Raw genomic sequence first — 27,234 nt, 5'->3', positions numbered from 1 at the left:
GTTTTTCCTGATGTCAACCTGGAAACTGGTTTCCTTTAACTTGAGCCCGTTATTCCGTGTCCTGCACTCTGAATACTTCTTCTTCTTCTTCTTCTTCTTCTTCTTCTTCTTCTTCTTCTTCTTCTTCTTCTTCTTCTTCTTCTTCTTCCACCTTTTCCCCAATTCTGGGCCTCAACGCAGCTTAAGTTGTCTTCTGAACTGGCCCAATGAGTTCTTGGCTGCTTAGAGCATCCACTTACGTGGTTTAGAGATGACTTGGTCAGATGCATTAAGTGGTCTCCTCATTTAGCAGGTGTTACAGTTGAGACAACTCCCAGTTTTTCACAAGAATTATCAAATGCACCTCAATTTTTCAGCCACATTCACTCCTTGAGTGCTGGCTCCATGTTTGGGAGAGCCCTTGGGCAAGACCCCTTCCTCGGTGAGTCCACCTACTCGCCACCATTGTCACCAGTGACTCCTGCTCCTCTTCTTTCTCGTCATTGCTACTGCTGGCTTCCCTGGCAGGCAGGGAGAGCCGGGGAGTAAGGTGCTGGTGGCACCTCCAGCTCCTCCTTCTCATCACCACCATGGTCTGGGCCAGAGCAAGAGACAGGTGAACAAGCAGGTTGCAATGGGGAAGAAGAGGAGCAACTCTAGGGGGGTCCCTCCTGTGGGGGCTCAACCATTCCTTACCCTTGACACCGCCCTGACAGTTTGCCTCCTCACTGGCATTGTCCCCATTCTGGAATAATTTCACCCACGCTCATGACGTAACCCAATCTGGTTGGCTCTACTGCACTGCAGTATGATCACACATGTGACATGTTCCCTGATTGGCTAGCACCACACCTGCAAATGAGCCTGGAAAGAGAAGGTAACATCAGCTTAGCAGGCCAACAGAATTCTTGAGATAGCAGTAGAGGTGGCACAAATCCATGGAGAACACAGAGGAAGATAAAATCCAGGGACACTCCGTACATGTTACATTTTGTAATATAAATGCAACTTAGCCTAAACTAAAATGCAAAACTAGAAACTAATGCAAATCTAAAATATTCATCTTCTCCCCTGATGCCCCCATCCACCATTCCCTGTCTCTGTTGTCTTCCTTGGGCTGATTGGAAGTTCCTTGGGCCAGGGACCTGTTCTCTTATCATTCATGAAGCACCATGCATGTAGAGAGTGGGAGGAGGGAAATCATCATCATCACCACCCCCACCCCCACCCCCACCACCACCATCATCTTGCTCACTGGCTCTCTCTGGGGCGGTCCAAGCACTCCCACCCCCACCCCTGTGTTTGAGAGCTGCGATTTAGCCTGGAGAACAGAAGATGGAGGGGAGACATGATAGCACTCTTCAAATACTTCAAAGGTTGTCACACAGAGGAGGGCCAGGATCTCTTCTCGATCCCCCCAGAGTGCAGGACACGGAATAACGGGCTCAAGTTAAAGGAAGCCAGATTCCAGGTGGACATCAGGAAACACTTCCTGACTGTTACAGCAGTACGACGATGGAATCAGTTATCTATGGAGGTTGTGGGCTCTCCCACACTAGAGGCCTTCAAGAGGCAGCTGGACAACCCTCTGTCAGGGATGCTTTAGGGTGGATTCCTGCATTGAGCAGGGGGTTGGACTCGATGGCCTTGTAGGCCCCTTCCAACTCTGCTATTCTATGATTCTATGATTTTCCAAACTTATACCTGCCTCTGTGTTTATTTTATCCCGCTTCTCAACTAAAAACATTGGCTACACAAACCTATCAAAAACCAAAGTTCCCAAAAATGAAATCCACGGGTAAAAACACAACATCCTAAAACTGTAACCCTGAAGCCCAGAAAACAAGAAAGAGGACATCATAAAAACAAAGCAAACACCGCAGTCAAGTAATACCTTGACATCCGCAGCCCGTGCAAAAGCCTTCGCAAAGAGCAACAGTCTCTGCCCGCCTCCTACTCTCTCAGGCTGCCCAGACCCAATTTCCTGCTCCACTTTAACCAAAGTCCTGCAACGCCTCACTTCCTGCTGCCTGGAATTCACTGACAAGAAAAATTAACTGGCCTATGCAGATGTAAAGGGCAGCAATTCAAGCTCAGTCATCTATTCTGGCACTGACAGAATCTGATATGACGGGCAGCATACTGATAACAAGGACAGGCCAGCTGGCCTTTGAACCTGGAGCCTCTCTGGGCCAAGAGGAGCCGGCCAACTAGCTAGGAAGGCACTCGCCTGTTCTGCTCCTCTGCCTTTAGCAAAGGTCTGACCTGTAAAAACAGCAGCTGGTCCTTTTCAGGGCACAAAGCTCAACATGGTTACCTGTTAATTGCTGCTGTCGACCAAACTCCCGTTAAGCCCACCCTCTGCTCGGCAGAAATAATCAACTCCTATTTTGCCTTGATCTTCTCTCGCAAGGGGAATTGTGTTTGAAATAGTCAAATTGTAGGACAAACTACGAGTGGAAAGAGCACAACAAAGGATATTCAAAGGGGCTTTCAGTCCATGATAGGCAAAGGCAGCTTTCCTCAACCTGGCGCCCTCCAGATGTGATGGGACTGTAACTAACATAATTCCCCGCCATCACATCTGAAAGGTACCAGGTTTGGGAAGGCTGATATGGAGACGTTAAAGTACCCCTAGCTACTTTAGAGCAATCCCATGCTCCCTGGGTGAGCATCCCAAGACCCACAGGATGGCTTGGAAAATCTGTTGGAAAGGGGAGTTTCGCCCCTCACTACCACCACCCTCGTGGCCATGCAGAGAGAACCGTGCTGGCCACCTCTCCAAGGTTGGAAAATCAACTTGGAGAGGCAGGAAAGGGAGGGGGGCGTTCTGGTGGGAGGGGAAGGAAGAGACCAGAGAGGCCAGGATATGATTTATCCTGAGCCTCCTCCAGCCTCCTTCCAAAGTGCCCTCACTAGACAGGCTGAAAAGTCCATCTAGTGAAAATGAAGGAGATTGGAGGACGAGGAGGCAAAGATCCCCTCTGCCGCTCCTCAGCAGGGCATAGAATTGTGGAAACCTCCATGTTTGAGGGCTTCTGAGCATTGCAGGCACAGTCCATAGGGCTACGCCCTTGAGCATCCAAGTTTCTAGGGCAAGATGAATTACACCCCAGGGGCTGAAGCAGCTTCTGGGTTTATTTCAGAGCCATTGTCTGTAATCTGCGAGAACTCTTGGAGACTGAGGAGGTGCCAGATGACTGGAGATGACCTAATGTTGTCGCTCTCTTCAAAAACAGAGAACTATCATAGAATCATAGAATAGCAGAGTTGGAAGGGGCCTACAAGGCCATCGAGTCCAACCCCCTGCTCAGTGCAGGAATCCACCCTAAAGCACCCCTGACAGATGGTTGTCCAGCTGCCTCTTGAAGGCCTCTAGTGTGGGAGAGCCCACAACCTCACCAGGCAACTGATTCCATTGTCGTACTGCTCTAACAGTCAGGAAGTTTTTCCTGATGTCCAGCTGGAGATCCAGGAAACCACAGACTGGTCAGCCTGACATCGTCATCAGGATAAATTCTAGAACAGATGATTAAGTGTTCAGTTTGGGAGCATCTAGAAGAGGATGTACTGATTACTAGTAGCCAGCATGGGTCTATCAAGAATAAATCTCCCTAGTTTGGTGGCAATGTTATGGACATAATATATCTTCATTCCAGTGAAGCAATCGATAAAGTATGCCATAATATCTTTGCTGGCCAGTTGCTAAAATGTGGGCTGGACACTATAGCTGTTAGGTGGATCAACAGCTGGTTCAGCAACTGTACTCCTCAAGTGCTCACTAATGGCTCAACATCCTTCTGAAGGGAGGGTCTGGACTGCAGTGCCACGGGGCTGTGTCCTAGGCCCTGGGCTGTTCAGCATTTCTTTCATTAATAACCCGGATGTGGGCATAGAGGGGCTGTTCATCACATGTGCAGAGGACACGAAGCCAGGAGGGATCTGGACTCGCAGGAGCACAAGTAGGCGGGTGTTCTGGTGCTCCTGTCCTGATTATAGGCTTCTCAGAGGCCTCTGGTGGGCCACTGTGGAGGCAGGCCGCTGGGCTAGAGGGGCTTTTGGTCTGAAAAGCGGGGCTTTTCGGATGTGTGGGCAGATCTTTTTGTCTTGCAGAGGAGGGGGCTGCGGAACCTCAGGAGAAATCCTAGGAAGCCCTGATTCCATCTGAAGGAATCTCCATTTGGAGGGATTTCGCTCACACCCGGGTCCAGCCATTCCCAGTAGGTGGGCGCCCTAAAGGGGGGGGTCAAACTGCCCTTGAATTTGTCCTTGGGATACACATGCTGGTCTGAGGCGCACAGGCACATAATCCAAGGGTCATGAATGGTCCATGAATCATATTTCTAATTTATTTTTGGTTGTTTATTTAAGAAATGTGTACCTTGATTTCCCCCTCCAAAAAAGGAGTTGCTCAAAGCAGAATAAAAAGCATAAAAAGCATAAAAACAATAACCAATCATTAATATGGATTTACACCAAGCGAAAAGCACATGAAAGACAACCCTCCCCACAAAGAACCAATACCACCAGTCAATAATTGAAATTAATGAATTAAAAATATTATCCCCACTTTCATTTCTCTCTCTCTCTCCCCCCCTCTCTCTCTCTCACACACACACCAGCAAAAACGAGAATCCCCAAGCGGCTCCATGAGCAAGGGTTGCCGTAGCACCATTAATGGCTGGGGGCCAATACTCTGCTCAGAGTGTGATGAAAGGCGGGCCTGCTTCACAGGAGTATTTTTGGACAAAGAGCCAAGAGTCTGTTCGCTGCGCCCGGAAAAGTCCCCGGTGGTGCTGAGCCCAGATTTCTGCCTTCAGGAAAGTTTGGGGCAAACCCACTTCAGAATGCTCTGGTGGCTACTCAAGGGAAACAGGGCCCAAACAGCCTCACTCAGACAGAGAGGGAAAGCAGCAGAAAGTCCTGCTGTCAGATGCTGCTCCCATGAACTTATTTCCAGAATATTTTCCTGAAAAGTCACTGCAGCAAGCAGGGAGGACCCAGCCTGTGCCAGGGCTTTGCGTTTTCAATCACACGGTGCAAAGTGAAACTTGACAGCCAAGAAAAAGGCCTGCTTTGTAGGTCAAGACTACGCAGGGTTTTGTTTTTTTAAAATCCCTGGGTTGTCATGAATGAGCGAGGTTGAGTGAGTGTGCGGGGCGAGGGCGGGGCGTCTGCACTGCCCCAAAGAGCGTTGCAATACCTGGAGACACACTGGTGGGGCTTCCGTACCGAGGCAGGATCTACACTACTGCTTTATGACAGTCGTGACAACTGTTGGGGCCCAAGACACACGCCATGGACAGTTTTCAAAATGTTTTCAAAGTATCACATCCTGCTTGGTGTAGATCTGGTCCTAGTGTCAAAATCGCAGAGACAACAGGCCAGGTGTCATGTCTAACACTACTGCCCCTGTTTTGGGAGAGATGTTTCAGGTAATCAATCAGAATCAGATTCAGAACTAGAAGACGCAGCGCCAGACACCAGCCAGCCTGTACCAGTGGGGGAGGAAGCTCTCACAGGCGATTCTCCAGCTGGGAGTCAGCCCTCTCCAGAGCTTATCTCCTCAAGGCCAAATCCTACAGTGGGAAGTGAGGTTTCTTCCGGAGGTGAGCTTCCTGACAAGCTAGCGGATGCTAGGGTCCGCCGGAAGCTCAAACGCACAGGGTGGAAGGAAGGTGTGAGAAAGTCTGTTTGATTACACCAGAACCTGCCTCCGTACCAGGCTCCCTGAAGTTACGGGGCGTTTGGGAAGTGGCTTCCTATTCTTCTTAAGCAGACAATTGTCTTGCTTAGTTTGCATAGTTTTGCCTAGGGGGATGTTTCCAAGAGGTTAGACTCTATTCAGGTAGAAGACATGTTTGTTGCTTAATAAAAGTTTTGTGGATTACTTAGCAGGCCTCATCATTTGCCTCCCATAGAAAGCAGGAGCGTTTTGAGGAACATGACAGCATCTTATTTAACTTTCTCCCATTCAATTCATCAGCTGTGCACAGCTCAGTACACAACCCAAAGTACAGCACAACCGAACAGGGGCAACCAGGATGATCATCTACAGGGGCCCTTCTCCGTGAGCCCCTGCCAAAGGAAGTGAGGCAGGTGGCTACTAGGAGGAGGGCTTTCTCCGCTGTGGCACCCCGGTTGTGGAACAAGCTCCCCAGAGAGGTCCGCCTGGCGCCTACACTGTACTGCTTTCGTCGCCAGCTGAAGACCTTTTTATTCACTCAGTATTTTAACACTTAATTTTAACTTAAATTTAAATTTTACTGTTTTAACTCTGTATTTTAATCTTATATCAACTTTGCTGTGTGGTTTTATCCTGGTTGCGCTTTTTATACTGTATTTCGTAATTGTGTTTTAACCTGTTGGGTGTTTTATTGTGGTTTTAATTTTTGTGAACCGCCCAGAGAGCTTCGGCTATTGGGCGGTATAAAAATGTAATAAATAAATAAATAAATCAGGGGTCTGGAAACAAAGCCCTATGAAGAGAGACTGAAAGAACTGGGCATGTTTAGCCTGGAGAAGAGAAGATGGAGGGGAGACATGAGAGCACTCTTCAAATACTTGAAAGGTTGTCACACAGAGGAGGGCCAGGATCTCTTCTCGATCCCCCCAGAGTGCAGGACACGGAATAATGGGCTCAAGTTAAACAAAGCCAGATTCCAGCTGGACCTCAGGAAAAACTTCCTGACTGTTAGAGCAGTACGACAATGGAAGCAGTTACCTAGGGAGGTTGTGGACTCTCCCACACTAGAGGCATTCAGGAGGCAGCTGGACAACCATCTGTCGGGGATGCTTTAGGGTGGATTCCTGCACTGAGCAGGGGGTTGGACTCGATGGCCTTGTGGGCCCCTTCCAATTCTGCTATTCTATGATTCTATGAATGCATTATGGAAAAGATAGAGCAGAGCAAATAGCCTCATGTAACTCAAGCCAGCTATCCAGCCATATGAGCAAGAGGCAGCTTGTGTAGAAAAACAATTGTGTGAACCAGCTATACACCCATCCCCCACATGGAAGCCACTTCAAACTTAAATACAGTGGCCCCCAACCCTGGAGTTCGTTCTCCAAAGAGTCTGGCCTGATCCTGGAACAACAGACCTTTAGAAGTCAGCGCAAGACCTGTCTTTTCCAGAACAATCGTAATGACCACCGGTAATCTGGAATAGTGGCTGCTCCCCACCCAGGGTGGTGGGTACCCTCGATGAGTCAACAGGGCCTTCCTGCCAATCCCAAAAGCCAAGGTGGGGGAGATCGTCATGCAGGAAGAGCAAGACCTCTCCATTTTGGAGGCAAGGCGTGATGCAAAGTCCCTCAAGTCTGAATCCACCTGTCTCGCTGAATTAGGAGGGGAGCCTAACCCCAGTTGTCCTGGAGTGCCTCCCAGAGGGAACCTTCTACGTTTCCCCCACAGTCCAGCAAGGAAGGGGAGCACCATAAGCAGAAGTTACCCAACCAATGGGGGGGGGGGAAGCTCCCTTCCAAAACCCACCTTGCTCCCAACGGCTCTTGGAAGGAGCAGGGCAGGCGGGTTTTTAAAAACTACTGCTCATGTCGTTCCAAATAGTTCCAACATTTTACAGCTCAGTTCAGTGCATAGCCACGATAAACTCTCCAGATATGTGGATGGTTTATCATTGATATGGAATTGTAAGGTTATGACAGTTATCCATGCTCTCATAACCTCTCGTCTGGATTACTGCAACACATTATACGTGGGGCTGCCTTTGAAAATGGTCCGGAAACTTCAACTGGTACAAAACAGGGCAGCACGTTTATTAACAGGGACTGGCCGGCGAGATCACATCACGCCAGTCCTTTTCTAACTTCACTGGCTGCCGGTCCAGGTCCGGGCCCGATTCAAAGTGCTGGTATTAACATTTAAAGCCCTAAATGGTTTGGGGCCAGGCTATCTGAAGGAAGTGAGGCAGGTGGCTACCAGGAGGAGGGCCTTCTCTGTTGTGGCACCCCGGCACCTCCTAAGGAGGTTCGCCTGGCATCTGCACTATATTCTTTCAGACGCCTTTTTATTCTCTCAGCATTTTAACAGCCTATAAATTCAATTTTAACTTTGCTGTTTTAAATGTGTATTTTAAATTCGCATTTCTGCACTGCTGCTGATTTTATCCTGGTTGTGCTTTTATATTGCATTGTATATCATGTTTTTATACTGTTAGTTTTATACTTTGAATGGTTTATACTTTTTGTGAACCGCCCAGGGAGCTTCAACTATTGGGCGGTACAGAAATGCAATAAATAAATGAATGGAAATTAACGTAGTTATAAGCCTGTGGGAAAGGGCAATGGTTCTAAGAACAGTAGCCGTTCTTCCACTCAGAGCAATGCAGGAAGAAAGGGGCAAAGCCCTCATATCTCTGGGAGCTGCCTTGTTTTTCTAGGAAGGCTGGCGGCCCAGAGCGGCCTCCGTGGACGCTTGGGATTGAGCGGCTGGCAGGGAGGGCCGCCCTGTGCCCTTGGGTCACCCGGCTGACCTTGGCTCTGGCTGGCATGCAGAGCGCGGCTTGGCAGCTGTGGAGCCGTGGGCTGCCCATCTGGCAGGAAGCACGCCTGCCGCCACCGTGCCGTTTTCGGTTCAACACAACCAGTAAATAACTGATTGCTTAAAACCCACCAAGTGACATCTGAAAACATGAAGCCTAAATTAAGGGTGGCAGCCTGGGTGAAGGCAGCAGGATGGTGGTCTATAAAACCAACGAGGGGTTGTTGCAATTTCATTTCTGCCCTGGAACAAGAGCTCTGGGTCAGCAGGTTGGACACCTGATGTGGGTGCTGAGGAGCAGAAGGGCTGGCTTCTCCCATGGCCCTTTCTACACCTGCCTTCCCCCCCCCCCCCGGGATCGTCCCAGGATCATCCCGGTACGTCCAAATGACACACAGGGGATCCCGGGAGCAGGCAGGGACAATCCCTCCATTTTCCTGGGATAATCCTTAGGTGTAGAAAGGGCCATGGAGGGCCTTTGGGGCTCATCACTGCCTAAGGACACAGCGGGGTCAAGGGGGTGAAATGGGAACCAGCAGGCTGGCCGGGGGGGGGGGGGGCACTCCGTCTTGCACTCACCAGAGAGGCAGGTGCCAGAGTCTTATCACAGCAAGCTGTTTTGTGGAGCTCCCGAGCTCTGAAAGTGATGCCCAGGTTTTGCTTTTTTCTCCTTCCCTCAGAATCCCTTTTCCTTTCATGTCATGACTTTTTGGTTATAAGTCTGAGGGCAGGGAGTGCCTCACTATTAATCTTTGTTAGCTGCTCTTGTAAGCCACTTTTTGGCTGAAGAGCAGGGTAAAAATGCTGCAAATAAGGAATTAGACATCCAAAGGTTTTCCACAGTTGCTCTTACTGAGCTGCCGCTGCCCAGGGACCTCCCTTGCTGTCCTTCCTCTTCTTGGGACGCCACCCTGCTACTTCCCTACACCTGTGAGGCGAAGACGCCAAAAATACGGCAGCTGCAGTCAGGGTTTGCCATTGTTGGATTTAGAGACTCTTTATACCGCGACATTGTGGCACTGTGGAATACTGCGACGTATACTCCATTGTGGCATAATCTCCTGATAGGGAAAAGCATGTCCACTAGAACTACGTGTGACATATGCCTGCCTGATTCACGTACTGAGGGCAAAATAACAACTTGTACCACTCTTCAAACATCGCCTCCCTATTGCAAAAGCAAAACGAACGATGAAGGCCTTTCGACGTCCCCAAACCCGTGAGCGTAAAACTTGGGGAGCAAGTATTTAATTATTCTACAATATTGATGAATCATTTATATTAAAAGAAATTTCTAAATCATAGAATCATAGAATAGCAGAGTTGGAAGGGGCCTCCAAGGCCATCGAGTCCAACCCCCTGCTCAATGCAGGAATCCACCCTAAAGCATCCCTGACAGATGGTTGTCTAGGTGATGCACAAAAGTACAGTGGTCTGATTCAGATGAAATAACAACCCAGGGGCTGTTGGGGCTGCACAGGAGCAAACGGGCGCACTGCTTCACTATATCACCCATCGCTTATGCTGTTCTTGGCTTGTTTGTTGCAATGTCTGAACCTGGAACTCTGGGTTGTTGTTGGAGAATCATAGAATCATAGAATAGCAGAGTTGGAAGGGGCCTATAAGGCCATTGAGTCCAACCCCCTGCTCAACCCAGAGATTTGGTTTTGGGGTTAAAGCCTGTGTTGTTTCTCCCTCAACACCCCATTTTTTCATTATCATCATCATCATCATCATCATCATCATCATCATCATCATCATCATCTACATACCGCCCCACAGCTGAAGCTCTCTTAGTGGTGTACATCCATTTCTGACATCAGAGGAAACAAGAAGCAACCCAGCTGTTTTTTAAACCAGAAACAAACAGCAAGCCCAACCAGGTCAGTATGAGACCTTAATTGAAGACTGTATGTTATTACTGTATACAGAAGACAAGATTACCTTCTTGAGAATGCTTTCTGGGAAAAGAATGTTTCTAGTAGGTGCTGAAAACCCAGGAGGGTTGGGGCCTGTCTAATTCAAAATTGTTTTTAAACTGTTATGGTTTTATATGTTGGTTTTATATTATGTATTTTAGGGTTTTAATCTTTGTGAACTGCCCAGAGAGCAGTATAGAAATGTAATAAATAAAATGGAATGGAATTTGTCATGGTATCGCGTTCCAGAGAGCGGGCACTACGATACTTGGTCTGAGCCATCAAAGTTTGGACCTCTGAAATGGACACCAACTGAAAGGTATCTCATGATGAGCACAGGTGACCTCTTAAGAATCCTGTTCCTGAGTTGTTCAGGACTTTGTAAATAAGTACCAAAGCCTTAAACATATAGGCAGGCAGTGTGTTCCCTCAGCATAGGTGTAGTATGCAGGTGATAAGTCATGCTCATTATCAAGCTGGCCATTTTGCTTCAAGTGCAGCTTCCGGACCAACATTAAGGGCAACTCAGTTAGGAGTGATTGCAGAAATAAGCTCTGGATTTGTTCTATAATCTGCAACTGCAACAGATTTTTCTTTTTCTGTCTTATTTTCCTGGCCTGGAAAACATCACTTTCACCTTATCTTCACGAGATAACTAGCAGGCTCTGATGATGAAGCAGAAAGCAGAGATGAAACCAAAAATTGAAAGAATTAAAGGGGGCAGGCAGACCCAGAGAGAGGCTAGTTGATGGTCTCAGGTTTAAGATGGCCACTTACACATGGCCAAAAAGAGAGGAAACACATCACCAAAAAAGGTGGACAAAGGAGGGGACAGATTTGCATAAAAATTGCATATGGTTATTTATGTTGAGGATCCAAATTTAGAAATAATTACTATAATTTACATAGAAGAAAATCCATCTCAGCCTAGTGGGGAACGTCTGCCTGCTGCTCAGCCTAATGCCAAGGTGCTAACTGTGGATGGACCGCTTCACGGCCCACGGACTCTCCCTTCTCATGGTCCTTTTTCTTTAAACCAGACTTGGAATGCAAACAGAAACACTGCTCTATGCCCGGAGAGAAGCGACCAAGGGTGCAAGCTGGATCCAAAGGGGCTCACAATGAAGCTTCGTTGGAATTAATTTTTGGTCAGGATTTACCGAGTTTACACCTTGCTCTGAAGCAATCTGTGATCGAAGTCCGTAAATTTCTGAGCTTGCAAATGTGATTCACAGACTCACAAAAACTGCATCTGACAGCAGGCACACATTTGAAAAATGTGTATGAAAAAAAAGTGTACTTTTGTACAACTATGCTTTAATCCATGGAGGAAGAATGTGTGCGTTTCAAAGATGCATACAATTCATGTATGCATTTGGAAAAATAAGGATGAAAATGTGAATGAGTTTTCATGTGGAAAGGTAAAAAATGAAGCACGCAATCTGATATGGACTCTAATCCATAATCTAATGAGCTTCCGAAATCAAATCTGGAAAACTTCTGTGAGCTTGAATTTTTCGTTTTCCCACATTGAAACCACACTTGTGAAGACCTATTGAGTCATATTCATAAAGGCACCCAAGACAATGTAAAAGGCTGCACAAAGCACAAATATAATTCATACAAACAGTGTGTAGCAATAAAACTGTAGCAGGTGGGGTGGGGGTTATCTCCAACACCAACAGAAAGATCAGTGAAATTCTGGAATTTGAAGCTAACTTTTTGATATAGAAAGTTTTCACTCCTGAAGATCAAAGATCAAACAAAGAAGCCAAAACATTAACACCTGAAATGCGGTCAGGTGGGTCATATTTTTCAAATAATCCAGCTCCAAGCGCTTGCAACTTTAAATGGAAAGGTTGGTAAAAAACAACAAAAACTTTAAAAAAATTAAATTAGCTGATTCTAATCATGTTTACATGGAAGTAAGTGGTACGTTTTGCCCCTTTCAGTAAGTATGCTTAGCCCTGCAGCCTTAGGAAAACGAAAAGAACATTGGCTTGGGACCCACCCATTCCCAGCACACACACACACACACACACACACACACACACACACACCCCTCTTCACTTCTGTCATGAACTCTTCCAAACACTTGTAGAGGTGCGTGCTTCTGCCTTCTTTTCAGAGGTGAACACAACTGGGGAAATGTCCAGGAAGGAGTTTTGGTGTCTTGGAAACCTTCAGGCGAGCAGGTCGGGGAAGTTTGTCAATTACAGATGGTCTCTCATAGAGGTTTGTCTGACCCCTCCCAGCATACGGTAGTACCTTGCAGCCTACGCCGCCAACATTCCCCAGATGTGTCGTTTGCCCCGTGCATCTGGACAGCATCACCACTCAGCTAATAACGCGGCATGCATTAAAGCCCGGAGAGCGACATAATTCAGCCAGACCCTGCCTTTTGCTCTTGCCCTCACCTGACCTCTGTCCCCTGTTGCAGCGGCACACCTTGGCTCCATCATCATAAATATGTTTCCTGTGGCTCCCTGAAGACCCACCACCGACATCCAGGACACATTGCAGGCTTCCCAGAAAGTCTTTGAATCTTCACAAACACGGCTCTCTCCCAGTCTCACTCTCTCTCTGTGTGTATATTGGGGTGAACAAAGAGGAAGGCAGTTCCTTTCTCAAGCGAGGAGAGGTGGGAAGAGGACCTGTCCAGACCGCAGGTCTCCTCCCATGGAACGCTAGATCTACTCTCCAAGTTCAAAAGTCTAGACCAGAGGTGGTCAACTTGGTGTCCTCCAGGTGTTTTGGACTATAGCTCCCAGAATCCCTGACTCTCGGCCATGCTGGCTGGGCCTTACGTGAGTTGTAGTCCAAAACTTCTGGAGAGCACCAGATTGCTTGTGCCTAATTTAGTAGTGCTTGGCCAAGAAGCAGTACCAGCAAATATCTTTCTGTTCTTTCCCTTGTGGATATACTAGCAAGGAACCTCAAGTTTTGTTTGGTTCATAGTTTGGACCTATGGTGGTAAATCAGAAGGGGGGGTCCAAATTAGCACATGTGACAATTTAAACACGGTTTTCAAGCAAGGCAGTCCTTTGATGACTCAGGGAGAAGCCATAGCTGAGTACTTGGCGTCCAGGAGGCCCCAGATTGAATCTCTCCTGGTGTCTTCAGGTAGAGATGGAAGAACTTCTGCCTGAAACCCCGGAGAGCCATTGCTGCCAACCTGTGTCAGCAATACTGGTCGACGGACTGAGGGACTGATTCAGTCCAAAGAGGCTTCCAATGGTCCATGATGCCATGAAACCCTTACGCCGACTGTATCTCCCCACCATTTCATGAGCTCTGGCTGTGATTGGCTGATTATGTGCCCTTGACTGAGTTCATAGACAGCAGCCACTCAGACAGCATTAGAAGCAAATCCACCAGCATCTGCCACAGAAGTGAGACGGACACTCAGTACAAGTGTGATGTCACACAAGGGAGGAAAACAGTGCATGATGGGATATGTAGTTTCTGAAGAGAGCACTGAAGCACAGCAATAAGGGACACACTGGCTGGACAGGTTTTTTTTTGATGGGGACACTGGGAGTCAATATATTGTGTATGGATATTTTTTGCTACAGCCCCTGAAGTTTGGGCCTGAAATAGGAACGCAGCGAAGGTTGGTACGGCCCTGCTTTAAATTTCAGCCTGGATATCGCAAGCACGCCGCATGCAATGGTTCAGCTTATGTGCAAGGTCATTTAATCACCATAAAGCTATGGACATGAGTCGGGGAGGGGGGGGTCGCTCTCCGTCCTTCAAATGCCCAAGCCAACAAATCCTGACCAAACACTCTGGCAGTGTTATGTTTAGGGCAAATGGAAAACAGAGATAAGGGAACTGGCCAGGAACAGCTGGGCAGAAAGAAGAAGAAGGAAAAGGAAGCAAAGAACCGTACGCTCACATTTACAGAGGGAATTGCTTTACCAAGGACACCGCACCATCTGTTTGCATGGACTGTGTGGCTTCATCCACCCTCTAGCCCAAGGCAGCCTTTAAACAAGCCCTTTGGATGGCTGCAAGGGGCCAACGTGGGCTGGATTTGCATTGCAGAGAGAGAGGGGGTGGAAAGGTATGCCTAAGGTGGTCCAGGGGATGTTTTTGGAGTGATTGCCAAGGAGAAATGTGATTCTTATTCCACCAGTCTTCCACGGGCTTTCTCAGTGCAGGAACTACATCCGTTTGCCTCTCACACCTGCCAAAGAGGAAGCGGCCTCAGCTCCACGTTCCGTTGCCATTTTTAAGATGCTTATTTATGAGTGGCTGTAGGGGCTCTAGAAAGAAGTGCCAGGGAGAGAAAATACGGAGAAGCAGACACAGGAGGGCAGGGCAGGGGGGAAGAGAGAGGAGATTAAGGGAGTGGGGTGGGGAAGACCACTCCACCAGGGCCAAGGAGGGAGCTTTTCAGAAAGGTGCTCAAGGACGGCAACAGAACGAAGCCAACCGACACCAGGAGGGGCTGCAGCTCGGGGGCCAGGCCAGTGCTTGGCCTGCAGAAGAGTCCAGCCAGGTTCGCGCTCCAGGTAAGTGGAGCAGGGGCTGGGAGAGAATCTTGCGTTTGATTCCGGGGAGATGCGGCATGGCTGGCGGGTGGCAGCGTCGTAGTCCAATGTATTTGGAAGGCAGCAGGTTGGGAAAGGACGCTGCAGACTCTGGCACAGGGGACTTGTTTCAGGTGGGAAGTCCAAGTGCCCGCCTCCATCCAGCCCCAGATGACATCACTGGGTGGGGGCCCCACAGCCACTGAGGCTCCCGCCCTCCCATTTCACCTTTCTCTGGGCTGAGAGAGGCATGGGGTTCATTGTTGTTGTTGTTTATTCGTTCAGTCGCTTCCGACTCTTCGTGACTTCATGGACCAGCCCACGCCAGAGCTTTCTGTCGGCCGTTGCCACCCCCAGCTCCCCCAAGGTCAAGTCTGTCACCTCCAGAATATCATCCATCCATCTTGCCCTTGGTCGGCCCCTCTTCCTTTTGCCTTCCACTTTCCCTAGCATCAGCCTCTTCTCCAGGGTCTCCTGTCTTCTCATTAGGTGGCCAAAGTACTTCAGTTTTGCCTTTAATGCCATTCCCTGAAGTGAGCAGTCTGGCTTTATTTCCTGGAGTCTGGCCTGGTTTGATCTTCTTGCAGTCCAAGGCACTCTCAGAATTTTCCTCCAACACCACAGTTCAAAAGCATCTCTCTTCCTTCGCTCAGCCTTCCTTATGGTCCAGCTCTCGCAGCCATAGGTTACTACGGGGAATACCATTGCTTTAACTATGCGGACCTTTGTTGTCAGTGTGGTGTCTCTGCTCTTAACTATTTTATCAAGATTTGTCATTGCTCTCCTCCCAAGAAGTAAACGTCTTCTGATTTCCTGGCTGCAGTCAGCGTCTGCAGTAATCTTTGCGCCCAGAAATACGAAGTCTGTCACTGCCTCCACGTTTTCTCCCTCTATTTGCCAGTTATCAATCAAGCTGGTTGCCATAATCTTGGTTTTTTTGAGGTTTAACTGCAACCCAGCTTTTGCACTTTCTTCTTTCACCTTTGTCATAAGGCTCCTCAGCTCCTCCTCGCTTTCAGCCATCAAAGTGGTGTCATCTGCATATCTGAGATTGTTAATGTTTCTTCCTGCGCCTTGGATTCGTCAAGCCCAGCACGTCGCATGATGTGTTCTGCATACAAGTTGAATAGGTAAGGTGAGAGTATACAGCCCTGCTGTACTCCTTTCCCAATCTTAAACCAGTCCGTTGGTTTTCCTGATGTCCAGCTGGAATCTGGCTTCCTTTAACTTGAGCCCGTTATTCCGTGTCCTGCATTCTGGGAGGATCGAGAAGAGATCCTGGCCCTCTTCTGTGTGACAACCTTTTAAGCATTTGAAGAGTGCTATCATGTCTCCCCTCCATCTTCTCTTCTCCAGGCTAAACATGCCCAGTTCTTTCAGTCTCTCCTCATAGGGCTTTGTTTCCAGACCCCTGATCATCCTGGTTGCCCTCCTCTGAACTTGCTCCAGCTTGTCTGCGTCCTTCTTGAATTGTGGAGCCCAGAACTGGACGCAATACTCTAGATGAGGCCTAACCAGGGCCGAATAGAGAGGAACCAGGACCTCACGGGATTTGGAAGCTATACTTCTATTAATGCAGCCCAAAATAGCATTTGCCTTTCTTGCAACCAGATCGCACTGTTGGCTCATATTCAGCTTGCAGTCTACAACAATTCCAAGATCCTTCTCATTTGTAGTATTGCTGAGCCAAGTATCCCCCATCTTGTAACTCTGCATTTGGTTTCTATTTACTAAATGTAGAACTTGGCATTTATCCCTATTAAATTTCATTCTGTTGGTTTCAGCTCAGCACTCCAGCCTATCAAGATCACTTTGAAGTTTGTTTCTGTCTTCCAGGTATTAGTTTATCCCACCCAATTTGGTGTCATCTGCAAATTTGATCAGCGTTCCCTGCACCTCCTCGTCCAAATCATTAATAAAAATGTTGAAGAGCACTGGGCCCAGGACTGAGCCCTGCGGTACCCCACTCGTTGCCTCTCCCCAGTTTGAGAAGGTTCCATTAGTACTCTTTGAGACCGATTCTGTAGCCAACTGTGAATCCACCTAATAGTTGTTCCATCTAGCCCACTTTTAGCTAGTTTGTTAATCAGAATGTCATGTGGTACTTTGTCAAAAGCTTTGCTGAAGTCAAGATATATGACGTCCACAGCATTCCCACAGTCCACAAGGGAGGTTACCCAATCAAAAAATGAGATCAAATTAGTCTGACAGGACTTATTCTTGACAAATCCATGTTGGCTTCTAGTGATCACCGCATTGATTTCAAGGTGTTTACAGATTGACTTCTTTATAATCTGCTCCAGAATTTTCCCAGGGATGGATGTCAGACTGACTGGCCTGTAGTTCCCAGGTTCTTCCTTTTTGCCCTTTTTGAAGATAGGGACAACGTTAGCCCTCCTCCAGTCGTCCGGCACCTCACCCGTCTTCCATGATTTTGCAAAGATAATAGACAAAGGTTCCATTAAGACAGGGCAGAAGTAAATGAAGTAAATGAAGAAGTAAATAATGTCCGGCGACTACTAATTCCTCGTAAACATTTTCAGTGAAAATGAACCCCCCTCCCCTTTTCACTATCCTTTCAGCATTCCGTGCAAAAGTGTTTGCTTGACAATTACGTCAACGATTCCTTTCCTTTGTCTTCCCTCCCCTTTGCCATTACTTCTTCTCATTGACCTACATCATCACGTAGCCGCGTCTGGTGGCACAGTGATGTCAGACTATTCATCACTTCCAAGTGTTTCATTTGCTTCAAGGAAGGGATTTGCGGGCTCCCCTCCCCCCTCCCTCCTGTTGCATGCCTTTCCTTCCTTCCCCATCGCTCTCTCTCCCAGGGGATTCGTCCGGCCCACCTCAGGGCACTTTTGCTCATGGGAACTGACGGGCCAAGAGCTCAGTCAGCGCGATGCCTGCAGGCTCCAGCTGCTGTTGTCCAGCTGTTGTGCTGCCTCTCCCCGGTTGTGCTCCGAGGATGGCTATAGCCCACCTAGCCTCCCCATAGAGGAGATGAGGGGAGGAAGTGCTGAGTCTTCATGCAGGAGTGGGGAAAGCGAAAATCTGCCTCCCTGCTGTGTCTGTCTGCTCTCTTGTCAGTGCTACAAGCTGTAATGGTGGCAAGAGATGGCCCTCCTTCCCAGAAGCACCTGGTTGGCCAGTTGGGAGTGTGAGGCTGGAATAAACGGCCCCACTTTGGCCTGATCCTGCAGCTGCATGCACTGGAAGTTGGGATAAAGGCTACATGGCAGGCTGGCCAGGATCATTGACTTGCTTCTCTCTGTCCTCTGGAGCATTGACGGTGGACACAAAAGTCATGGGATCAGACCAAGGGTCCATCTGGGCCAGCATTCTGCTTCCAGCAGTATCCAGCCCAAAACCTCTAGACACTGGGGGCTTTGCTAGACCTACCTGAAAATCGGAGCTTCAGGTGCGGCAAGGCCGTGCTACAATTAACATGGGCTGTCGCGCCTATCTACATATCAGACGCGACGAAGCCCCGTCGCGTCCGCCATTTTTTTTTTGTTAAAGGGGCCGGTGTGCGCAGGAGCGCACCACCGGAAAGGTAAGGTTTTTTTTTTTTTAAAAAAAAATAGGGTCCCCCCTGTCCCCATCCCCGATTTCCCCCCCACGACCTCCCCTGACCTCCGGTACCCCCCTGTCCCCACCTCCTGTGTCCTGCCGCCGCTGCGCCGCCGATGTCCCCAGCCGCTCTGTCCTGCTGCTGCCACCACTGTCCCCAGCTGGCGTTTCCTGTTGTTGCCATGTCCGGCCTGTGATGCCTGCTGTCGCCATGTCCTGCAGGCCGGACATGGAGACAACAGGAAACGCCGGCTGGGGACAGTGGCGGCGGTGGCAGAACACAGGAGGTGGGGACGGGAGGGTGAGACATGGACATGGGGACAGGGGGGTATCGGAGGCCAGGGGAGGTTGTGGGGGGGAATTGGGGGAAGGGGACAGGAGTGCTGTAGCCCGTCCGCCGCTTTTCCCTGCTACTCATGTGTAAGTGCAGTAGTCGGGAAAAGCGGCGGAATGGTCCACACGACCTGAGGTCGGGACTGCGGGAAAACCAGGCTAAATGGGGTTTCATTTACCCTGTGCCCAGGGCGGTTTCACCCCTGCCTGACCCCGGGATCCCCTGTGCTTCAACTGGATGCACAGGGGTGAGCCCGGGACGAGCGCCGGGCTAAACCTCCGTCTCGCAAGGCCCTGGGAAGCATCATGTCATGGAGACAACCACGCCATGTTTGCCCTCAGTACTCGAGAAGTCAGAGGCTCAGCCCTCTGAAATCGACTTTCCATTTTTGGCTATTGCGGCAAATAGCGCCTGCATTCCCAGTCAGCAACCTTGGGATTCCAACGCCTTATGTGGAAGGAAATTTCCTCTTAATTGGATTACTTAGTTAACACCCTGCAGAATTCTGCCATCTCTGCAACTCAGGGCAGGCACCTGCCTTGGGTAATTCATACAAGGGGGTGGATTTGGCTGAAAGCCTGACCCACCCGCTGTTCTTCTGTAGCGTCATATGTCCGAGAGGCCTCCTCCACGATTTAGAATCTGCAACTACGGGCAGGTGCATCTTTATCACAGTCAACGTTAACATGGGATGTTACCCCACAATGCTATTGGCTGGTTAAGCCAGGTAACTTTTCCACTTGCCAAACTTCTCGTTCAAGGCGGAGGGGCTCTGCAAGAGCCTTGCTCTTCTCCAGCATAATTAACTTAACGCAAGGAGCATAAGTTGATTAGCATAAACCAAGGTAAGTGCCCTTGATGTGCCTCCTGGATGCACAGATGGCGATGCTCACATGCGCTGCTCTTGGGCGACCTTGGCACCGCGGAGCAGTAATGTATGCAAATGAGCAAAGGACAGAGCTCCTTTTCCCCTCTGGAAAAAAATGGCAAAGCCACAAAGAATCTTGAGAGGAACAAAAGGATCCCTGAAGTTCCTTTCGGTTTTACGTGAAACGGCCGATATAATCCAAGAGGCTCCAAAAACGGCTCAGTTTGAGTCCAGGCCCCCCTCAAGGCACCTAAGAGTCGGTTTTCAATGTGAACCTCGGTTCAAAAAGGACACCCTGGCCAATATGATAAAGACAAGAGCACTTCTAGACACGTGCAGATTGCCTCTTTCTTGTTCCTGTATTACTGAGCAGTCATATTATTGCACACCGATATTTATTGGTCTGATGCATGCCTCCCTCGGAGCTTTCTTGAAAGGTGACATTATTATTATTATTATTAAAAATACACAATAAAATAACCACCGCCACTCCTCCCCCAGATCAGGAACATAGAGAAGAAGTCCCAAAATGGAGGGCAATGTCTTCCAAGCATGTATCAGCTCTGACACTTCAAATTTTATAAATTAAATGTGACCTCAAGTCCCAACTGGAAGCAGCTAGGAGTGCATTCACTCCCCCAATCCGTTTCATAAAATCATAGAATAGTAGAGTTGGAAGGGGCCTATAAGGCCATTGAGTCCAACCCCCTGCTCAATGCAACCCTGACAGATGGCTTGAGGGCCTCTAGTGTGGGAGAGCTCACAACCTTCCTAGGTCACTGGTTCCATTGTCGTACTGCTCTAACAGTCAGGAAGTTTTTCCTGATGTCCAGCCGGAATCTGGCTTCCTTTAACTTGAGCCTGTTATTCTGTGTCCTGCACTCTGGGGGGATTGAGAAGAGATCCTGGCCCTCCTCTGTGTGACAACCTTTGAAGTATTTGAAGAGTGCTCTCATGTCTCCCCTCAATCTTCTCTTCTCCGGGCTAAACATGCCCAGTTCTTTCAGTCTCTCTTCATTGGGCTTTGTTTCCAGACCCCTGATCATCCTGGTTGCCCTCCTCTGAACACGCTCCAGCTTGGCTGCGTCCTTCACGTTGCCACTGAAGTGATGAAGCTGCAACTAAGGCCGCAATCCCAGAAGCTGCCTCAAACTCTGCCAGATGGCTGGTCAAGCGAGCGAGTGAGCCCTGTATTGTCTACTTGGGCAGCATCTCTTCAGAGTGTCCGGCGGGGGGTTTCCCAGCGAGACCTGGAGATGGTGGACATGGAACTGGGCACTGCTGCACGCCAAGTAGGTGTCCTACCACCGAGCTACGTCCCCTGAGTTTCTTATGCCAAGAGTAAGCTCTGCTGAACACAGTGGACGGTCGGCCAAAGGAAGCATGCGCTGGATCGCTCAGTCATACTTCTTTTATGCCTGGGGAGGGTGTCCTGAAGGCTTTCGTCCAATTTGCTGTCTGAACCTGCTGCTTGCTGCATTCTGGAGCAGAGGCAACTGCCTGCGTTTGTTCATGCCAGACATCGCAGCTCACCCCAACCCGGTGCCCTCCAGATGTGTTGGGACTGCAACACCCATCATTCCCAGCCAGCATGACAATTGGGAATGATAGGAATTGCAGTCTAATATTATTTATTTATTTATTTATTTATTTATTTATTTATTACATTTCTATACCGCCCAATAGCCAGAGCTCTCTGGGCGGTTCATAATACCTCAGAAGGGCACCAAGTTGGGGAAGGGCAACATCTCCTTTTGAAAGCCAGTGTGGCAAGGTGACGAAGGTGTGCTGGGAAGGGTTCAAGAAGTCCCGAGTTCGAATCCTTACATAGGCATGTGAAGCTCTCTGTATGACCTTCCGTAAGTCATCACCAGCCGAGCCTACTACTTTGCCGTGAAGTTGAAAAGGGATAACTGCATGGACACTGCCTAGAGTTCTTCTGAGAAAGGACAGGATGATAAATATATATATTATTATTAAAATATTTGTATCCGGCCTTATATCACTAGGATCTCAGGGTGCCATACATATAAAATTATTCAACAAATAAAACAACAAATATACACAGCTAAAAACAAATTAAGCCATTAATCAAGCTAATCATATATATTAATCACATATTCTTCACATGTCTGATTTTAGTTTGGGGGTGGGGGGTGCCTTATGAACTGGTGCCTCGACATTTTGTCTCCCGCACGGCTGCTTCTTGGGTCTTGCGAATGTGGGAAAGCCCAAAGAAGAAAGCACCGTCCTCCTCCTGCTTATTTGCCAGGCGGCAGAGTAAATGCCATCTCTGCGGATGGATCAGCACATGAGTTGGAAGTAGCAGGGGACAGATGTTTGGAGAGAGCCTCCGGCTGTGCACAACCCTGGAAAGGGTTCACAATCAGCAAAGTCCAACGTTCTCTGCAAAGGGCAGAAGAGGAAGGGAGGCACACTGGGACGCGGTTTTTAACGCAGTGGCAAACAACTGGCCCCTTGCAGCATTTGCTGAAGGAAGGGGATTACCTAAGGTAAGCCCTGCCTGGGTTTGCGCCTTTTCCCTCCCCTCTTTCTGAACCCTCCCAGCACAGCCTCTCTGAGGGCCAGGGCCACTCTCCATCGCCCCAGGAGCCAGCCTCGCCCCCCCCCCAAAAGGGAGCCCGGCAAAATGAAAGGAAGGCAAATCCCACATACAAACATGGGAATTATTTATTTATTTGATTTTATTTAAAGCATTTTTATAGCGCCGCCTCACCATTTCTGGCATCGAGGCGCTTTACAATAACATATAAAACAATTCCATTAAAACCCTCAAACCACAGTAAGACAATTCCATTAAAACCCTCACCCTCAAACCATTAAAAGCCCTCGACCCCAATTTAAACCACCCCCTGCCCAAACTCTTGTGTAAATAAAAACGCCTTACAAAGGCGTTTGAAGCAATTGAGAGTGGAAGCCTGTCTAATCTCCAGGGGCACATTGTTCCATAACCGGGGGCCAGCCACTGAAAAAGCCCTGGCCCCCGCACATTCCAATTTGTAGCGGGGGACCATCAGGACACCCTGCTCCTGAGAGCGAGTCTGCCAATGGTGAGAAACAGGAGAAAGGCGAGTGCTCAGGTATCCAGGACCCAAGCAATGCAGGGCTTTCTACATGGTCAACAAGACCTTGTAGCGCACCCTAGCAGCCACCGGCAGCCAATGGAGTTCTTGAAGCACCAAAGTGATAGAAGACCACTTTGGGAGCCCCTTGACCAACCTGGCTGCTGCATTTTGTACAGCCTGTAGGCGTTGGATTTGCTTCAAGGGAAGCCCTGTCTACAACAGGTTGCAAAAGTCCAGTCTGGAAAGAACCAGGACTGCGGTGGTAAGATTAGAGTGTTCCTTGCCACTAGCACATACGAGATCAAGAAATCAATTCTTTAAAAAGCATCACAACGGCAAAGAAATTAGCCAGAGCGGGGTGCGCGACGTCTGTAATGGTGTTGCCTCGCTGAAGCCTGGGGGTTCAATGTGTGGCACAGCCTTCAGCCTCCTAGGGATTAGGCTCAGGGCGTGGGATGGGCAAACGGGCACAGCTCCAGCGCACTGAGGTGTGCAGAACTTCAGCTCGCTGCTCTTCCCTCCTCGATTTGTGCTCAGGTTCATGCTCCCTGTTCGTTTCGCACAAGCAGGAAACTTGTGCAAAAATAACAATTACCTAACATGAAAATTGCACAACCAATGCCCAAATCTGCACAAATTTCCCCCATAGGAGATTTAAAATGTGCGCATTTTGAGAAAGCTGTGCATTTTAAGGAAGATGTGTATTCTGAGAAAGCTATGCATTTTTCAACCACTGTGAAGGCAAGCTGTGGAACAATCGCCCGGACGAGGCCCGCCTGGTGCCGAAATTGTCATCTTTTCGGCGCCAGGTCAAGACTTTTCTCTTCTCCCACGCATTTAGTAATATGTGATGATCATGGCTCTGTTTTTTGGTTCACCATTTTTAAAGTTGTTATAGTGGTTTTAAATGTATATGTAGAGTGCATGTTTTGGTGTTTTTTAATTTTTGTATATTGTTTTTAAGTGGTTTTATCTTATGTGAACCTCCCAGAGAGCTTCGGCTGTCGGGTGGTATACAAATGCAATAAATAAATAAATACAGAAATAAATAAAAGCTTGGGGAATTTGCAAACATTTTTGGAGAAAATGCACTCACGTACGCGTTCGGGATTGTGCACGGAGCATTTTCAAGTGATTTGCAAGCTGTAACAAAGTTCTCAGACATTCCTAGTCACAACCCCTTCTGGTTAGCTTTCAGAACAGTGTTGATTTTCCAGAACTGCCCAGCACTCAGTAAACACTTAAACCCCCATCTATGGCAATGTGATGGGCGCACAGAGGCGGACTAGAAGCCAACACAGCAACTTGCTGAAGGGACATGGGAACGAGTCCTGAGCTCTGGGGCTGCTTCCAAACGACAAGCGAATGACGGAATCTGGCCAACAGAGAATAAATCTGGACGATAACAGGAATGGATGCTACAGCAGCAGCAGGAGAGCCAGAGGAACAGAAGGCTGTTGCTTGAGCAAGCAGCACAGCAAGAAAATTGGCACAAACCACTTTCAACAGAGTATCAGAAAGTAGAGAATGAATGCCAGCCAGCCTGAACTACTTTTTCGGTGGAAATCTTTTATCATAATCTGAAATATGAGCCCAACAACCACAAAAAAGGTGTTGGGGTTCAGCCTTATCACACTAAATCTAACTGACATCAGAGGAATGCCATTGCTCCTCTATGTGTGAAAAAGACTTTGTGAAAAAGTTGTGCTGGGACAATATTTTTGCCAAGCATCTTCTCCCCATGTTGGAATTTGAATATGACCTAGAAACAATGCACACACACACACACACACACACACACACACACACACACACTATTTCAAATATCGGAACACTGAAGAATTGGATCTATTCTGGGGGTTGAGGAGACCCAGGATGGTCTTAGGACATGGAAGGCGGCAACATCCATAGAGCTTCTGTGTCTATACGGCCTACAGTGGTTATGAAACCTTCTGGATCTACAATGGAATCCTTTGGGTTCCAGTGGGTATTCCAGCGGGTTTGGTATGGTTCTGTCATTCAAGATCACAAATCTACTGGTCAATTCCAATTATTTCCAGAAATTTGTATTTATCACATACACCAACTAGGCATACTTGAGAGATTTGCTCTTCCAGTGCCTGGAGCCTGTTTTGGTGGTGGTTGAGGGTAAACTAGCTAAGAGTTAATCTAGACAAGACAGAGGTACTATAGAAGTTCACAACTATACTACAACGGGGTTGCACTAAAAGAATCATAGAATCACAGAATAGCAGAGTTGGAAGGGGCCTACAGGCCATCAAGTCCATCACCAAATGTCCAACACCAAATGTGTAGACTGGGAGTCCTCTTGAAGCCTATGTTAACTGGCGGAGCTCAGGTGGCTGTGATGTCCAGGAGTGGATTTCATCAGCTTAGGTTGGAACACCTTCTGACAAGAACAGACCTTGTCTCAGTTGTCCCTGCACTAGTGACATCCAAGCTAGACTACTGCAATGTGCTGTAAAATGGGCCTGCCTCCAAAGCACTCCGGAAACGTAAGATGGTGCAGAACGTACACATTGCCCAAGTGTTGGTGGATGTGAGGCGATCAGATGATATAATGCACTAGCTGCACTGATTACTGGCATGTTTCCATGCCCAATTTAAAGTCCTGGTTTTGAACTTTGACATCATGGTGGGTGAAGTCAAGGCATAAGGTCCCCTGACAGCTGGCCAATGAAAACAGGACCCAGGACAGCTCCAAGCAAGGCAAGCTGGGTGACCCTCCCTCCTGCTAGGGCAGTTACAGGAGGATGCTCCTGGTGGCTCCACATGGACCTATGGCCCAACTGGGAGTTCACCAGGAGAAGAGCCTTTAGTTGGTGGCCCCCTTTCTCTGTGAAACTCCCTGCCCCCTGGAGGGCATGGAGGCACCCACATTGTGCTGTTACAGGCATCTCCTGAAAACAGCTCTTTCCCAGGTTTTTATTGCCATTCTGTTTTTAAAAAGAACAATATTTTAATACGCTCTTTTTATCTTGTTACGGTTTTGCCCTTACGTTCACTGCTCTGGAATCTGTCTTAGTTATGGAGCAGTATACAGATGTTGTAAATCAATCAATCAATCAATCAATCACTGTTTTCTTAGCAGGAGGCTAAACCCATCTGAAGCCTCATAGAGGCTGACCCTTGCCTGGTTTTGCAGTCTGAGACTTCTGCGAGGCTGGGGGACATGGAGCATGTTCTGCCAGAGAATGATGACAGGGCTGCATCCCCTGGCCAGGAGGATCCGGAGTTAGACACTGAACCTGAGGAAGCAGCCTGGGCCTTATTAAGAACATAAGAAGAGCCATGTTGGATCAGAGCAAGGGTCCATGTAGTCCAACATTCTGTTCACATAGTGGTCAACCACAAGCATTAAGTGCAACACTAGTGTATATAGGCTTACTGCCTCTGATACTGGAGGTTGTCCTTAGCCATCAGGGCTGGTCGATATTGATAGCCTTCTCCAGGAATTTATCCAACCCCCTTTAAAAGCTGTCCAAACTGGTGACCATCACCACATCTTGTGGTAGTGAAGTCCATCATTTAACTCTGCGCTGTGTGAAGAAGTATTTCCTCTTATTTATCCTGGATCTCCCACCAATCAGCTTCATGGGATAATAACTCCATTGGAGGACCCATTGGAACGCCTCCTCCCATATGTACCTGCCTGGACCCTAAGGTCACCCTCAGGGGTCCTTCTCCGCGAGCCCCTGCCAAAGGAAGTGAGGCAGGTGGCTACCAGGAGGAGGGCCTTCTCTGCTGTGGCACCCCGGCTGTGGAATGAGCTCCCTAAGGAGGTTCGCTTGGCACCTACATTATATGCTTTTAGACGCCAGGTGAAGCCAGCATTTAACAGTCTATAAATAAGTTTTAACTCAGTGTTTTAAATTTGTAATTTTGCATTGCTGCTGTTTTTATCATGTTGAGCTTTTACATTGTATTTTATATTATGGTTTTATACTGTTGTTTTATACTTTGAATGGTTTTAATTTTTGTGAACCGCCCAGAGAGCTCCGGCTATTGGGCAGTATAGAAATGTAATAAATAAATAAATAAATAAATAAATAGTATTTTGAGAGAGGGAGAAAAATGTCTCCCTGTCCACGTTCTCCACACCATGCATGATTTTCTACACCTCTATCAGGTCTCCCCTCAGCCTCCTTTTTTCCAAGCTAAACAATCCCAGTTGATGCAACCTTCCCTCATAGGGGAGATGCTCCAACCCCTTGATCATTTCAGTTGCCCTTTTCTGCACTTTTCCCAGCTCTATAACATCCTTTTTTCAGGTGTGGTGATCAGAACTGTACACAGATCCCTCCAAGGGTCGTCACAGGCAGATACTGATGGGATTACTTTAAAGAAGCTGCCGTGCGTGCCAAAGTCCATGAGCCTTGACCCTTCCGATCATTCTAAGAATCATTTGTTTATTTTTTA

At 48.2% G+C, this 27,234-nt stretch overlaps 1 protein-coding gene across 4 annotated transcripts in view; it reads right to left on the bottom strand.

Moving 5' to 3' along the window:
* CNTFR (ciliary neurotrophic factor receptor) overlaps window positions 1–27,234 on the bottom strand; it is a 466,204-nt gene that overhangs the window by 205,231 nt on the left and 233,739 nt on the right. For 2 of the 4 annotated variants that reach the window (XM_063128376.1, XM_063128379.1), the window contains exon 1: window positions 1,874–2,027. The exons of the other annotated variants lie outside the window; for them this stretch is intronic. The gene's annotated coding sequence lies outside the window, so the exon portion shown is untranslated. Of the gene's footprint in view, window positions 1–1,873; window positions 2,028–27,234 lie in introns of those variants that run through there. 4 annotated transcript variants of the gene reach the window in all.

The sequence above is a fragment of the Elgaria multicarinata genome, chromosome 6, assembly GCF_023053635.1.
Source record: "Elgaria multicarinata webbii isolate HBS135686 ecotype San Diego chromosome 6, rElgMul1.1.pri, whole genome shotgun sequence".
Taxonomy (NCBI): Eukaryota; Metazoa; Chordata; class Lepidosauria; order Squamata; family Anguidae; genus Elgaria; species Elgaria multicarinata.
The sequence above is the reverse complement of the archived record's forward strand: the minus strand, read 5'-3'. Positions and strand labels throughout refer to the sequence as shown.